This window comes from Olea europaea, chromosome 14 (genome assembly GCF_002742605.1).
Source record: "Olea europaea var. sylvestris chromosome 14, O_europaea_v1, whole genome shotgun sequence".
Lineage (NCBI taxonomy): Eukaryota > Viridiplantae > Streptophyta > Magnoliopsida > Lamiales > Oleaceae > Olea > Olea europaea.
In genome coordinates, this window is record NC_036250.1 from 62,116 (window position 1) to 73,300 (window position 11,185).

The window sequence follows — 11,185 nt, forward strand, 5'->3', positions numbered from 1 at the left end:
AGAGTAAGACCAATGATATATACAATAGAAGATACACAAGAATTTAAAAATCAAATAAAAAAATTGTTAGAACAAAAATTTATCAGACCTAATAATGGACCTCATGGTAATCTAGCCTTTATGGTTATGAAACACTTTGAACAAGTTAGAAGAAAAGCTAGAATGGTTATAAATTATAAAGAATTAAACAAATATACTAAATTTGATGGTTACTTTCTACCAAATAAAGAAATACTAATAAGTCTTGCAAGAAGAAAACAATATTATTCTAAATTTGATTGTAAATCAGGATTTTGGCAAGTAAAAATGGAAAAAGATAGTATACAATATACTGTATTTAGCACACTTCAAGGAAAATATGAATGGTTAGTTATGCCATTTGGTTTAAAAAATGCACCACAGATATATCAAAGAAAGATAAATAATATATTTAAAAAGTTTAATGAATTTCTTATAGTTTATATTGATATATTAATATGTTCTAATAGTAAAGAAGAGTATAGAAATCATTTAATCCAATTTATTAATGAATGTAAAAAAGAATGAATTGTACTATCTAAAAAGAAATATATAATAGAAAAACAAGAGACAGACATTCTTGGATTATCAATAGATAAAAAAGGTATAAAATTACAGACTCATATATCCAAAAAGATAGAAAGTTTTTCAGATAAATTAGAATCCAAAGAACAAATTCAAAATTTTTTAGGATGTTTAAATTATGCAGAAGGATTTATTGAAAATCTTTCTAAGAAAAGACATAAAATCCAAATTTTACTTAGAAAAATAAATAATAAGGGATGGAATGAAGAACATACAGAAATAGTTAAATTATTAAAAGAAGAATGAAAAAATTTACCAAAATTAAGATTACAAGATAAAAAAATAATTTGATTGTTAATACGGATGCCTCAGATAAATATTGGGCAGCAATATTAAAAACAGATCTTAATGAAATTTGTAGATACTCAAGTGGAACCTTTAACCAAGTGGAGATAAATTATACTACATATTATCCAAAAAATTTATTGTTGAAACTGATAATTCTCAAGTTGCAGGATTAGTCAGGAATAAGTTACCCTCAGAACCACAATAGAGAAGACTTCATAGATGGCAAGCTTATTTATCATTTTATAATTTTGATATAGTCCATATTAAAGGAGTTAATAATTTTCTTACAGATTTTCTCAGCAGAAACATAGAATTTGATGATGGATAAAGTCGAGGCCATGGAGTTATACCAATGTATCATACATATACAAGAAAGGACAAATTTTCTTAAGGAAGAATCTGAAGATATAAGTTCTGGAGCAACCCAGATCTTAGAAATATTTAACTCAAATATGAAAATATTGTTGATTATCATTGCTGAGCATCATAAATATGTCATAGAACTCAAAAATCAAGTTGATGCTATTGCAGCACAATTAAAAAATATACTGTTTGAAACATATAGGCCAAAGAGCTCAGAAATGAGTTTTCCAAATCAATACCAAACATGGACAGTTGGAAGCAGCAGTGGACCCAGACGTGACAACATACCAACTGATAATAAAGGAGATTCCATTTCTGTATCATCAACCAAGAAAGTTATGATGTATGGAGATAAAAGAGATACCAAAACAATCAGCATCATAGACTAAGAAGATAAAATCCCTTTAGATCCAAACGAAGAAAAGTATGTTGAAATAGTCAAAATCGCTTATGAAATAAAAATAAGTGATTCATATTTCATTTCTCCAAGAAATAATGTTTAACCCAGAATAACAGCCATGGAAAGAGATGACCCTTCATTTATAAAAAACATGACAGACTATGGATTCATGGATTTGATTTATCCAAGAAAAGATTTTATTGAAATTTCAAAGTTCGATGACATATTTATTAAAGAAGTTTCAAGATTTTCCAAAGGAAGGAAGATATTTTTAAAATTCTATTCAATCAGTCCAGAAATGATGGAGTTGTTTACTATCCAGTTGAATACATAATCTCAATTGAATATATTGCAGCCAATTTCCAAATTGATGTTACGGAGAATAATAGAAAAATCCCAACGGTGACAAAATCATGGATCAGACATAGAAGAGCACTTGGAATTAAAACCATCTACAACATTGTCAAAAACTTGTTTGATAAAAAATTCTCGTGCCTATGCCAATATGAGAATTGGATGCTGGTATCCAATGGAGGATATGCAAAATCAGAAATTTTAACAGACTATATTACAAGAATTGATATACATCAATTTCTAGGATGTTCTACCACTATAAAAAAATCCTGCCAGCTAAGAGAGTGCCCCAACTGCATGTGAAGAAATAAAAAAAGAAGACAAAGCACCTTTTGACAAAGGTGTATGAAGGACAATAATACTACATGTGAAGACATTGAAGATAAAGAACAATAATAGAAAAAGATGCTCTTTGAATAGAAAAGTTGAACCATCATGTGAAGATGTAGGCCCAAGGAAGAAAATAGAGAGGCAAGAGTGCCTTTGCTGATGTAATCAATGATGTAATAGAGTCTCATAAACTTGTATAAATGGAAACATTGCCATAGAAGAATATCATCTCATCTTATCTTGAATTCTTAAGTTGTAAGCAATAGCCCATTCTCAATTTGAAAAACTAGTTTTTCTGAAAATCCCTTCATACCAAATAGAAATATTGTATCAATCCTGAAAGAAATAAAATTCCAATATTTTGATATCAATATGAATTTTTAAATCTTTTTCCCATAGATTCTTGAAGGATCTAATAGAAAGTTTCCTTCTTATTTTAACAAACAGAGAGTTTTCCTTTACAGAAGTTTAGAATTTTATTCTTTAGAAGTTGATACAGTGTGAGCAAGTAGCTGAAATAGTAACAATTCCGTGAATGTAGGAGGCCGTTAGGAAAAACAGTTTACAAATTCAAAGCTCAAAAGTCACTTGGTTCTAAGAATACAGGTCTAAATCAAACCTAAGGTAAAACTTTTAAACTTTTGCTAAAATTAGAATGAATCCTTTTAAGATCTTAAAAGAATCGCAAGGACAATTGCATGAAGATTATTTTTGATAAATGCTAGGATATACAATCGAAGGATTAGATAATTTATTAGAAAGAATGTTAGAAGAAATAAAGAATATTATATCTCAACTAAAAAATACAAATTTACCATTTTAAGAATATAGTACTTTAATTAGAAAATATGAGATAAATGTTGCAGATTATTCTTATTTATTAGATCATAGAATGATTTTATATTCAAATTTCCAAAATAGAGTAAACATAAGATAAAATGTTTAAAAGATTAGGATATATGGTGCAATATAGAAAGAATCATTTCATTAAGGGTAATATAGACATTTCCATAAAAAGGAATAGTGACAGGTCAAATACAAAAATCTCCCTGAAACGAAGAAGCCAAACCCCAAGAAAATGGAAAACCTTTTTTCCATTGCTATTTTTCCTTGTTTTCTCATTCTTTCTACATTAATGGCATCATCAGCCCAAAAACAAAGATATGCTAATATTTCCCTTGGCTCTTCTTTAAATCCCAGTACAAATTCATCATGGTTGTCGCCTTCTGGACTTTATGCATTTGGATTTTACAAGATAACCACTGGCTATTGCTGGGATTCCAGAAAAGACTGTAGTGTGGACGGCCAACAGGGATGATCCAGTTTTTCCCAGTAACGCTATTTTGTTATTAACCGATGATAGAAGGCTCATTTTGCAGCAGGAAGATAGAGATGACGTAAATATTGTGAATCTAGACCAGTCTGTTACGTCAACCAGGCCTAGTTCTGGGACCAGGCGAATGAGACCTACGCCTCAAGCCCAGATTCCAAGGGGGCCTCATTTTCAGCCCAGAATATTTTTTTTTTTTTTGAACCAAACCCAATGATGAAGAAGAGCACCCCCAACAAGTTTAAGCCCAAATCCAATACCGTTAGTCTTAATCCATTTACCCTACTTATACATCCATAAATCATAATCAATTATCCATCATTTACCCAAAATTCCCAATTTCCCAATCCCCAATCAAAAACCCCTTTCTCCCAAACGCTCATCTGAGTAGTCCATCCCCTTCGCAGCGTCACCGGTCGCCTCTGTCTCTCTTCTAAACTTCCTCATTCTGACTTCCAGATTTCCTCTTCCTTTGAAACATCCGTCACGGTCCATGGAGTCGGACACCGTCGTAGTTCACACTGGTTCCATTTCTGCAATCAGTATACTAATTTGAATTAATTTATTTTGTTGATGAAACTGTTTTAATGGTTATTAGTTTTTATTAAATGTGTTATTTCCCTAAGCTTGACTAAATGTGCGCCTATTTTTAAGTATTGGTGTTTGATGTTAAGCTTTTGTTTCAGATTCGTAAGTTATGATGATGAAATTCTCAAGGGTGTGATTCTACAGTTTTTGCCGCAATTCTGCTTCTCAAGTAAGCAGTGGCTTTCCTTAACTTGTTATTTACGAGATTGAAAATGTTTGGAGCCTTGTCGGCTTATATAATTGTAGCTTGATTGACTTATATGATTGATTACTGTAGATCAACTATGTTAGAAGAAAGATAGAATGGATTGACTACGTTATCATTAGAGAAAGAAATAGTTGAGCAACTAAACTATTCAGATTTTATTAATATTTTTGCCTCTAAAACAGTAAGACGAATAGTATTTAACTAATTGCTTGAAATATTGTTGGTTTTGGGTTTAGATAATATAAATTTTTTATATAATATATTTGTATGTTGTTTTAATGTTAAATTTTAAGTTAGCAATAAGTTGTATAATAAACCGTTACATTTACATTGATTTCGGGAGGGGGGCCTAATTTATATGCTTTGCCTTGGGCCCCGACAATCACAGGACCGGCCCTGGCGTCAGCTTCAATGCTTGGCAGTGGTAATTTCATGCTGTACAATTCGTCTCAGAGTATCACGTGGCAGAGTTTTGATCACTCAAAGGACATTCTTTTGCCCGATAATGTCTCTCGGCTGGAGAAGAGAACGTTTCCAGTGCTTCAAAAACGAATCCTGTGAGAGGGATTTTCCATCTCGCAATGCAAGATGATGGGAACCTGGTGCAATACCCTGTGGAAATTTTCGGACCTAGTTATGCTTACTATGCATCAGGCACATGGAACACATGCAATATTGTATCACTGAATCTTGATAATAATGGCCATCTATTCTTGTTCAACGGAAGATCCATTATAAGCAATTTAACGAGAGGACAACATCGAAAAAGAACTATCTACCTCACGACAATTGATGTTGATAGTATTTTTCGACTATATTATCTCTCGTTGGATCCTCAAGGAAACTGGACTAAAGAATGGTCATCCTCGGAAGATAAATGTGCCCCTTTGGGTTTATGTGGGTTGAATGGTTATTATATTCTGTTGGATACAGCCGTGGAATGTGAACATCTTTCTGGATCCGATCATGTTAATCCGGACAATTGGACCACAGGATGCGAGAGGAATTTTTCCATGGAAGATTGTAAAGCCAATAATCATAATGCAGTTATGAAATCAGATCATTGGATGACACGGTGTGGGAAGATGCTAATTATGCTATTTTAGGAGGACTGACAAAAGAAGATTGTACAAAAGCCTGTTTAGAGGACTGCAACTGCGATGCAACTTTCTTGCAAGATGGAAACTATAGAAAGCAAAGGCTTCCATTGAGATTTGGAAGAAGAGTGCGGAGTAATCCAATTGTTGCTCTTATCAAGGTGAACACAACAGTACAATCAACTCGAGGAGGTTCGAGTGATTCGGGCAAAGAAATCCAGAAAGTGATTCGTTCAGTTGTCTTAATTATAAGCATTTCACTTTTTGCTTTAGCGGCCTTGATCCTAGCAATTTTTGGGATTTATGTTCACAAAAATCATGTTGGGAGATATAAGAAGATCTCCGATGTTGCACTGATTGAGGGTGTTGGTTTGAGAGCATTTACCTATTCAAAGCTTGTGGAAGCAACAAATGAGTTCAAAGAAGAGCTCGGTAGAGAAGCGTCTAGCACAGTTTACAAAGGGATCTTATTAGACAACAGAAGTATTGTGGTCGTGAAGAGGCTCAACAAAGAATTGGAAAAAGGAGAAAAGGAATTCGAGAATGAGATGAAGGTGATTGGAAAAACGTATCATCGTAATCTGGTCAGACTTCTTGGTTATTGCCGTGAAGGATTTAGATGGCTTCTAGTATATGAATACATGAAAAATGGATCACTTGCAGATATACTTTTCAATCAAGAAAATCGAGTGTATTGGGAAGAAAGAATTCGTATTGCTCGTGATATTGCAAGAGGCATCCTCTATTTGCATGAGGAGTGCGAGACGCAGATCATTCATTGTGATATAAAACCTCAAAACATACTCATGGATGAGCATAGGTGTGCAAAAATTTCTAACTTTGGACTAGCAAAGCTCTTAAAGAAGGATCAGACAAATACCTATATAAGGATTAGAGGAACTCTGGGTTACGTGGCCCCTGAGTGGCATAGGAAATTGCTTGTGACAATTAAAGCAGATGTTTACAGCTTCGAAATTGTGTTACTAGAGATCATATGTGGTAGAAAAAGTGTCGATTGGAGCTTCTCTGAGGATGAAGCTATTCTTGAAGAATGGGTTTACAATGCTTTCGTGGATGGGAAGGTATGTAAGCTGGTGGGAGACGAGGAGGTTGACAAGAGAAAATTGGACAGAATGATTAAAATAGGTATTTGGTGCATCCAAGATGAACCATCTCTCCGTCCATCGATGGAGAAAGTTCTATTGATGTTGGAAGGGTCTGTAGAAATTCGAGTAGCTCCAAGTCCTACTTCCTTCCTTAGTACAATATAGTTTTACTTTGTCACCTTTTGTGTTTTATTGCATAATTGCAGTTGCCTTTGTGCATATAGTTTGAGTTGGAGAATAAATTAAGCAGTCATGTTCCTGCTTGATTGAAAGCAAATGTTTGAATCAATCAGAAGATCACAAGATAAAGTAGTAGATTCTTGAATTTGCACTAATGTTTTCTATGTTGTTAAATAAGACAGTAAATTAACTTATGCTTTTTTCTGGTTTTAAGAATTTCTTTCTGGTTTTCTAAAGTTCTTTTTTGTGGCTCTCCGGAAATTGTAGAGAGCCACATTCTCCCTTATTAAAAATTACAAACGTATGTCTCTCTTATGTTATGTATGTACGTTTATATTATTTTTATTTAGACAAAAAGGGTTGTTTTAATTAAAAAAAAATCTTTTTGTATTAAGTTATTAAATCTTAACCATATTTGAATTCTTATCAAATGGAAAAACTAAAATTGATCTATATTTAATAAAAAGTTGGACTAAAAAGAATTTAAGATTTAAACATTTGATACCAACTTTTTTGCATTTGTAATAGTATGAGAATATTATTTTAAAGAACATAAAAAATAAAAAATTAGAGAAAAGCAATATAAAACATTTAGTTTTTATTTGGTGGGGATTAAATTCAAATATTTAGTAAATTTTGATAGAAGGTAATGAAATGTATGGTTGAAAAGTTGTGACTCTTATAAAATGTGCGGTTAAAATTAATTGTTGACTTTGACTTGGATTAAAATCTTGATTTTTAGTAGCACCAAACAAGGGATTAATAATTTTTAACTAGCTATACTAAATTATTCTTATTTTAAAGCATTTATTTAAGTTGATTTGTTAATTATTTAGCAATTGTATTTTTTTTTTAAAAATCATATTCAAAAATTTAATAAATCGCCTGTAACAGTTAAAGCAGACGTTTATATCTTTGGAATAGTGCTACTAGAGATCATATGTGGTAGAAAAAAGTGTCGATTGGAGCCTCTATGAGGATGAAGCTATTCTTGGAGAACGGGTTTACGATGCTTTCGAGGGCGGGGAGGTATGTAAACTGATGGGAGATGAGATGGTTGATGATATAAAATTGGATAGAATGATTAAAATAGGTTTGGTGCATCCAAGATGAACCATCTCTCCGTCCATCGATGAAGAAAGTTCTATTGATGTTGGAAGGGACGGTAGATATCCCGGCACCTCCATGTCCTTCTTCTTTCCTAAGTACAATGTAATTTTACTTTTTTGAATGATAACAAGATTCTCAAGCATATTTTAGTCAATTGTAAATTAAACCAAAGACAGAACAGAAAAATCCAGATTCTATCACTGGTTCTTTTAAAACTCCGTCTAGCTCATTAAATACATTAAATACCTTGTAATTTTATGCCTTCAACAATGGCAATCTTATCCCTTGATTTACTCTATATCCTGTTCATAAACTTCAGCCGAATAAAACCATTTGAAGATTTAAACTTTAGTCAAATGAAACCATCAATTACACTCTAAAATCAATCGAAGATATTCATCATTAAATTTATATCAAACCAATAATATTTCATTCTATATGAATGCAGTGGAGGCATGAATTGATCACAGAAGTGAAGTGAATGACCTCTTTGTCATTTTCACTACAGCCTATTTGCCATTCTAACAATAAATCTCATTCGAGCTTGTCAATTATTTAAATGATTTTTTTCTTGAAACTATTACTAAATAGTTTCTGGTTATTAAGGGTTTTTGGTTTAACTATTGAGTGGTTTTTCATTGTATTGGAACAACTTTATTTTCTGTGGCTTCTCTACTTTCTTCTTCCCTCCTATTCTTTCTCCCTCTCTTTTTCTTTCTCCCCCCAAGACATGGGCTAAGCTTTTTCCTTCTCCCCCCAAAAACACGGGCTAAATTTTTCTCTCTTCCCGAATACCTAGACCTATTCTCAGTACTCACGACTTTTTCCTAATTGATCAATTGAGTTTCGGGGATGAAATTATTTTAAGTGGGTAAGTTTTGTTATACCTTAATTCAAAGGGAAAAAAGTTAGTCAAACATATATTAAAAAAATAAGAAGAAACCAAACAAAAAATAAAATAAAATAATCATAAAGGCGGTGGATTGATTTGGTTTATATCAATCCAATTATATCCGAATCCATTCATACACAAAGCACACACAACACATGGAGAAAGAAAACGAGGCATGAAAAAAAGAAGAAGAAAAGGTAAAAATATAAAAGTCCCCAACGTGATTAGAAAATAAGTGTTTTCTACTATTAAGTTTGAATTCTTCAATTTTAAAGGTAAGTAAAAAGATACTTATTGAACAATTATGTTTAATTTTAGAGTTGTTAGATTATTAGTTTCAATTCAATTTTATTGAAAGGGAACTACTAAGTTAAGTATATTGAGCTAGGAAATTAAGTTAAAGAGAAGAAAAAATAGCTTAAGTGATTAAAGGAATTGGGAAAATTGCTTAAGTATAAAATGATTAGGATTTAGTATCGCCAATTTAATTATTGAAGTTACTTAAAATGGTTAATTGTTAACCTAAAAATTGTATCATATTTCAAGCGACAATATGGAGATAGGGGCAACCTACCAATCGAATTGATTTTGACTACATGTTCTGTGAGTCGAAAAACTTAAATATTTTCAAATATTGATAAATTAATTATACTGTCACATTATGTGCAATTATGTGAATTTCTTGTACAATTACATGATTATTATGAAAAGTTCTTTCATTATGATATCTGCGAAATCATAAAAGTTGTACATGGATTACTTGTGAATTGAAATGTAACATGTGATATTAAGATCGACCAAAAAGTACCCATGATTATATATATTTTCTAGTTCACGGAGGGGCTTTGGCCCCCTTTTTTTCAATCCTACATGGAGAGGTCTTGACCAGACATTGGTATTGACTGTGTAGATATAGTTCACAGGGTGGGATTTGATCGTGTCCTAGAATTGATTATCAAAGATTTTGAGATTCGCTTTCATTAATGAAGGGGACCGAAGACAATGGCGAAAGTTCTTAGCCAGAGGAGCAAATTACAATTTCAGTCAAAGGGTACATTTTTATTGGATTACATGTGGCATTATGAGATTGTATTATAAATTTGAGTTTATGATAATAATATGACAATGAGATTGTATATTTCAGAATTATGAGGATGTCTCACATCTTGATTTTTATTATTATATACTGTTATATTGTAAACTGTTAAATGATATAAACTTGATTTTCGATAAAAATGTATAAATGAAAAGATATATTTATTTTCAAACTTTTCCACTCACTGAGTTATCAACTCAAATATTTTTCCCCAGTTTTCTTATCAGGTAGCAGTTGAGTTTCTAGGCATATTTTGGAGTTGAACCTTTGATTTTGGAGTCAGAACCATACACAGAGTTTGCTAGTATGATTCATTTCATGTAGCATGTAGTCAATATGTTGGGGCAAGTAAATAACTATGGGGGTCACTATGAATTTTGCGTCCATAAGTACATTTCATGTTATTTTCGTAGTAAAAGTTGTGAATTCGACTTATCTCTATTGTGTTATGTTATTGTTACAGGTCACTGATCTTATTTACCGGGGAGATAATGTTGAAATTCTGTTAAAAATAATTTAGAAAAATATGCATATTGTAGTAGCCTTGATGATGTATCCAACTTTGAGTTGGTATATATCATCGACACACGTCACGTTTCGAGTCCACTAGCGTTACTCGAAGTGGGGCGTCTCCTAGACTTATCCTAAACAACGTTTGGCATACAAATATTAGTAAAACACAAAGACTTGAAAATGAAAATGAAAATTCAAATTTCTACATCGACTTTTGTGGAATTGAAATATGATCCATGACTTGAAGTTACATGGAAGATACCTTGCACCAAGATTGAAAGATCAAACACGAAGACTTTTGAAAAAGAAAATCCATGTTCACTGTAAACAAAGACTTGAATTTGACATCAATTATTCTAAATTTATTTCTTCTCCAATCTTGAAGGGATCTAGAGTATATTCCGTATGTGTTTTTGATAGAAGTCGACAGTCCAAAGAGAATTATTGGTTCAAAAAGTTCGAGAAAATGAACACAAATTGTCATCTATAAATGATCATTTTAACAATAAATGTATCTGAAAAATATTTGGTCGAATGTGGAGAGTTTAATCACATTTTTAGTTAGTAAATTTTAACTGTTTGGACATCTTGAAATCAAACTTTAGTCTATTTTTTTGGTACGAGAACTTTAAACATAAGACCGCATATCGTTCCATACACAATACGTAGATACTTTTGGCACAAGTTGGACTTGTTCAAGGTTAACAAGAATTTTTTGTCTAAAATG

The 11,185-nt window shown here is 32.0% G+C and overlaps 1 pseudogene; it reads left to right on the top strand.

The window, feature by feature from the left end:
- Positions 1 to 3,416: 3,416 nt before the first annotated feature.
- Positions 3,417 to 6,832, top strand: LOC111409679 (annotated as a pseudogene).
- Positions 6,833 to 11,185: the final 4,353 nt, after the last annotated feature.